The sequence below is a fragment of the Acomys russatus genome, chromosome 30, assembly GCF_903995435.1.
Source record: "Acomys russatus chromosome 30, mAcoRus1.1, whole genome shotgun sequence".
Taxonomy (NCBI): domain Eukaryota; kingdom Metazoa; phylum Chordata; class Mammalia; order Rodentia; family Muridae; genus Acomys; species Acomys russatus.
This window is the reverse complement of record NC_067166.1, coordinates 3348719-3354359: the sequence shown is the minus strand read 5'-3', so window position 1 is coordinate 3354359 and position 5641 is coordinate 3348719. Positions and strand designations below refer to the sequence as shown.

Here is a 5641-nt window from a genome sequence, read left to right as displayed (position 1 = left end):
GCTAGCTTTCCATAGCCCCACAGAGATGTGATGCATCCGGTCAACATTTATTTATTACTATAAAGCTCACCTTCCTTCAGAAACTCTTGGGCAGCTTTCACTGTGGGGTTACGTTATATTTCCCTCTCCTAAACTTGACTGACAAAAAAGAACTCTAAGAGATATTCAGTGGAATCTCAACTCAGAATTCACACTTAAAATTGCAAGATCTCCAAAACACAGACACCCATCGTTTTCAGACAGCCAAGTGTATTCAAAACACGTAACTCGCTTCTTACCATTAAGAGAACCAAGTCGATGTTCACGTAACTTCCCACCCCATCACACTCATGTATATGTAGAAATTTTTGTATAAAATAATAAACAGCACCATAGGCTTATGTTTCCAAGGAAGAATAGGGGTTTGTGAGTCTTTGTTACTTCATTTTGTCCAAGCGAGAGCTAGGGGTTTGGATTTATAAAGTGGAGAGGGGTTATGATGCATTAATCTTATTCCAAATGTTAATTTATGGGTTTTGCGAGATCTGCTTTGCTTTCCATCTCAGAGAAAAGCTTTTCTCAATAGTTCAATGCCCAATTTCCATGGCAGTGCCACTCCAGGAAAATTGAATAGTTATAAGAATGGGACTTTTTGTTCCATGGTGTCTGGATATCTAGTGATAAATTTCATCCTGTCACAGCTGGAGCACACCAATTCTCCTCTCTCTCTCTCTCTCTCTCTCTCTCTCTCTCTCTCTCTCTCTCTCTCTCTCTCTCACACACACACACACAGAGAGAGAGAGAGAGAGCGAGAGAGGGAGGGACGGAGGGAGGGAGGGAGGGAGGGAGGGAGAGACAGAAAGAGAGAGACAGAGAGAGACAGAGAAAGAGAAAGAACACAAGTAAAAACTAAAAAAGAAATCCAAACGAACATTCCAAGCCCTTCTTTCACAAAGAAATGTATTTTTTCAACCTAGAATATTGCATTTACCTTGAAAGTATAAACGTGAAGCAAGCCCGCGGTATAGTTACTAGGCCCATATCTCCTAAATAAAGGCACTTCACAGTGTGAAAAGAACTAGCTGTGATGAAAGGGGAACTGGGTCATGAATTTAATGCTCACAGTTGGTCTCTGTTCCATTGCCTAATTATATCAGGGTTGCAGGGACTGTCCTAGAGGGGCTTGGTATATAACTCAGCCATTAGAGTGCTGCTTACCCAGGACTGTCCTAGAAGGGCTTGGTATGTAGCTCAGCCATTAGAGTGTTGCTTACCCAGGACTTTCCTAGAGGGGCTTGGTATGTAGCTCAGCCATTAGAGTGCTGCTTACCCAGGACTGTCCTAGAAGGGCTTGGTATGTAGCTCAGCCATTAGAGTGCTGCTTACCCAGGACACATGAAGCCCCAGGTTCTCTTCTCAGTACTGCTTGACCCAGGCAATGACTATGCATGCTAGACCTGCAAAAGACTGAGCCAGCCAAAATTCCCAGCTTTAGATGGGGCCTCACCCCTAGCTGAGAAACAACTGGCCACTGATGGCTGCATGGAGAAGGACAGTAACTTCTCTTCAGGACTGTGGCCACTCGAACCCTACCCATGATCCGGCAGATGGTCCCATACCCACGTCCTTACAGTTTCTACCAAGTAGACTCAAATGGTCATCCCTGAAAACAAATACATGAGGACTGCCACACAGGCTGTGCAGGTTAGATTTAGGGACATATGTGTATGTACATACTTGTCTGCAAAAACAATCGGAAACAGAGGCCGTGGATTTGAAAAATAGCAAGGAAGGGGCACATGGGCGAGCTTGGAGGGAGGAAAGAGAAGGACTAAAGGTTGAAATGATATTATAATCCCGAAAATGAGAGAGAGAGAGAGAGACAGAGAGAGAGAGAGAGACAGAGAGAGACAGAGAGAGAGAGAGACAGAGAGAGAGACACAGAGAGAGAGACAGAGAGAGAGACAGAGAGAGAGAGACAGAGAGAGACAGAGAGAGAGAGACAGAGAGAGAGAGACAGAGAGAGAGACAGAGAGAGAGAGACAGAGAGAGACAGAGAGAGAGACAGAGACAGAGAGAGAGACAGAGAGAGACAGAGAGAGAGAGAGACAGAGAGAGAGACAGAGAGAGAGAGAGAGTGCTCATCTGGAGTTGAAAGGGAAAAGTGATGGGAGAACAAGGAAAGAATTGGGGTGGAGGAAGAGGGGGCATGGCTTTGATCAAAGCATGCCACGTGCATGTACACAATTCTCAGTTCAGAATTATAGAAAAAAGTAGTTAAGATTATTCCTTGGTTATTAAAAATATATTTTGAAGCTGTCTAAGATTTTTGAATGCCTATAATCCTGGCTCTTAAGAGGCTAATGCAGGAAAAGTATTAGGGCAACCTGAGTTGGACAAGAATTACTTGTCTCAGTAAAGTGTATGTGTGTGTGTGTGTGTGTGTGTGTGTGTGTGTGTGTGTGTGTGTGTGTGTGTCACTATATTCCATGGAATAAGAAGTATTCGTGTGGCTTAAAAAGAAAGCCATTATTAGCTTCTGGGGTATTTGTAGGTAGTTGATATGGCTACTGCTTGGGAAAGACCTCTCTTGGACTCAGGAACGTTTTCTACAGTTTCACTCGTTCCTTTTAGCAGTGGTTTAAAAAGCTTGGCAAAGCCAAATGGAAGAGAAGATAAAAGAGACAGAGGCTTTACTTGTTCCCAGCACTACACGTTTATTAAGTTATAAACCGTGCGTTCTATGCATACTTCCCGTAATCTCTTACTTAACATTTTGTGACAGGTTTAATACAGCAAAATTAGACATGCTGCCACAGCCCTATGACAGCTACCTGGCTTCCACGCACTAGCACCGCTGGCTGCTTGCCCGGTGCTCATAGCACTGAAGAAAGCGCTCGGGAGCATTTTCAGTGAAGTCTGGAAGCAAGACAGTGAGATGTAAACTTCACACAAAATAGCAAATGTTCCGGAGGAATTTTTAGATAGTATTAAGCATCATCTGGCTTTTAAAAAAGAGAGGGAAATGACTGTGTACTTATTATAGGTGGTTAAAGATCATCATCTGTAAGATAAATCACCTAAAACAATTCTAAATTATTAAATAAGACTAAATCACTGTTTCTCTTGTTCACTTCGCATTCAGTAAGAGGCTGTGAATGAATTCAAGTAAAATAATTCAAAATAAATTAACTAATTTTTATGTAAGCAAAATTGAAAATGTGCTCTTTCTTTCTTTCTTTCTTTCTTTTTTCTTTCTTTCTTTCTTTCTTTCTTTCTTTCTTTCTTTCTTTCTTTCTTTTTCTTTAATTAGCCTTTCCCAAACTTTATTTCCAGGCTTCTTCAGTTTCAGTTTAGTTTGCCACAAAGAACGAATTGTGTCTAAGCAAAAACTGAAAAGAACTACAACTTCCGGGGGTTTGGACTTAAAAATATTAGAGAGCTAGATTTGTATCAAATCCATAAACCAAAGCATTTTTTTGAAAGGAGTCATGATATAAAATAGCAGCTCCCATAACTTCTGCAAGTGTCACCTTCTTCGGAAGCTGCCTCAGTTTGGTTGCCTCATTCTGAGAAGCCTCATCAAAATTCTCCGCCAGATCTGAACTCTCACCATCACCCTCCTCTCCAGGAGCGAATGGTGCTTTTTCATCCACAGACTGTTTGGGCGGAGCTTCAGCCAGTCTCCTTAAACTAGTCAGACTGTCTGCACCAAGCTGGTTTAGGATGCTGGGGAGCATTTCTGTCAGCTGCTCTCTCTAGATGGCGGTGAAAGTATTTGCTGCCAGAGACGCCTGAACTTCAAGGTTGTTAAAATGGATCATTATTCCTTGCTTTATGAACATATTTACCTCCTCAACACCAGAGATATTGTTTACCCCTAAATTCTTTAAGGAGAACTGCAGGGCTTTTTTTTTTTTTTTTTTTTTTTTTTTTTTTAATTTTTTGTTTTTGTTTTTGTTTTTAATCATCTGCTGTGCCTGTTCTGTGAACCACCCTCTTTTTGCAACCAGTTCCTTTCCCACTAATGAGCACTTGTGTCTGCAGTTTGCCGCATTTTTCCTCGTTCATGATCATTTCTTTCATCTTGCCAGAGTGGAAATGGGGCCACGTGGGGGACTAGGGTTCACGCTCAGAGGATCTCGGGCAGCCCAGCTGAGATCTATACTTTTCTTTTTTACTTGAGCAAGATAATTTGATCATGGGATAAACAATCCTTGGCATACTCAACAAGGCAATATCAAATTGTTTCTGTTTGTTTCATTTTCTTAGAAATAGTTAGATCTAAATGTTTTGATAAAGTCTACATATTAAAGCTGTGTTGTGGGTTTATGATCTATGAGGGAGAATGAATACAGGAATAAAAAAATATATTATGAAACAGTCAAGTTCCTAAAATTACACCTATCTGCACAATATTTACAAGATTCCAGTGCCACACGGTATTCAGACAAGGCAAGCATGGAAAAACTAGTGGACGATGAACTTGATAGGATCGGAATGCCAGAGGCTCAGGATTTCCAGCATTCTCTTCTCATTTGGTTATTGTTCATTTGGATAAATGTTTACATTTTGGATTTACTTGTTCTATTACAGTCTGGGGCATATTCTATATTTACTTTATGACGTGTTCCCTACTCCCATTTTCAAAACAGCGTCCAATAATATCTCTATGACTTCAATGTAACTCCGTCCTCAAATGAGCCATTGGTTCATTTTGGTAAAACACTGAAATATAGCCCAATAATAAATGCAAATGTATAAAATTTAGTAAAACCTACGCTACATGTGAACAATATATATAGCTAGATTTAAGTGGTTGTTGCTTACTTTCACACTCATTTGTACAAATTTAAGACCTGATCATAAACCTTAGTTGTATAGTGATTATCAAGAACTGAACAATCATAGTAAAATTTACACGAGGTCAGCGACTGTAAGTCTGGCAGCAACAAGCATCACTGAGGCGGTGGAAGAGCAGAAAACGCCCTGCTCGGTGGGAGTGTAGTTATCATGAGCCCTTCGCAAGCGAGTCAATAGCTTCGTGAGAAACAATAAAGTGTATGAGCCATTTAGCCAGCAGCTCTCCACCTGTGTCTGTTCTCTGTGGCACAAGTCAAGTATAAACTTGACTGCGGTACCATCATGACACAACTCAAAAAACCCAATAAAAAACATCACTAGCAAGAGTACAGCTCAGATACCTAAATTTGGCAAGTACAAACTTAAAATTAGATACTGAGAACAGTGGCTTGTACTCCCAGCCCTCGGGAGGCAGAGCGAGGCATGTCTCTGAGTTTGTGGCCAGCCTGGTCTATAGAGTGTTTTCCAGGGCAGCCAGGGCCACACAGAAAAACCATGTCTTGAAAACCATCCCAAAACTTAGAAACCAACATGGAAAGTTAATTATTGTCCTGGACACTATACATACAATTATAAGAACCAATTCCATTAATTAAAAAATATGTAGAGTTAAGAATGCACAAGTCATTCGATAGGATGGATTGAATAGAAAGGGGTCTATGTAGACAGAAAGAGATTATCTAAGAGTATATGGGATCAAACCAGAGCATAAAAATGTTGAAAAATTTAGTGGCACTCAGAGGAAGCATAGCAGGCTACCAAGAAGAGACTTGATACCCTACGAGGATATACAGGGGGA

The 5641-nt window shown here is 40.9% G+C and overlaps 1 pseudogene; it reads right to left on the bottom strand.

Moving 5' to 3' along the window:
• Positions 1–3413: 3413 nt before the first annotated feature.
• LOC127212196 (transcription factor BTF3-like) lies at positions 3414–4065 on the bottom strand (annotated as a pseudogene).
• Between the last annotated feature and the right edge of the window lie 1576 nt (positions 4066–5641).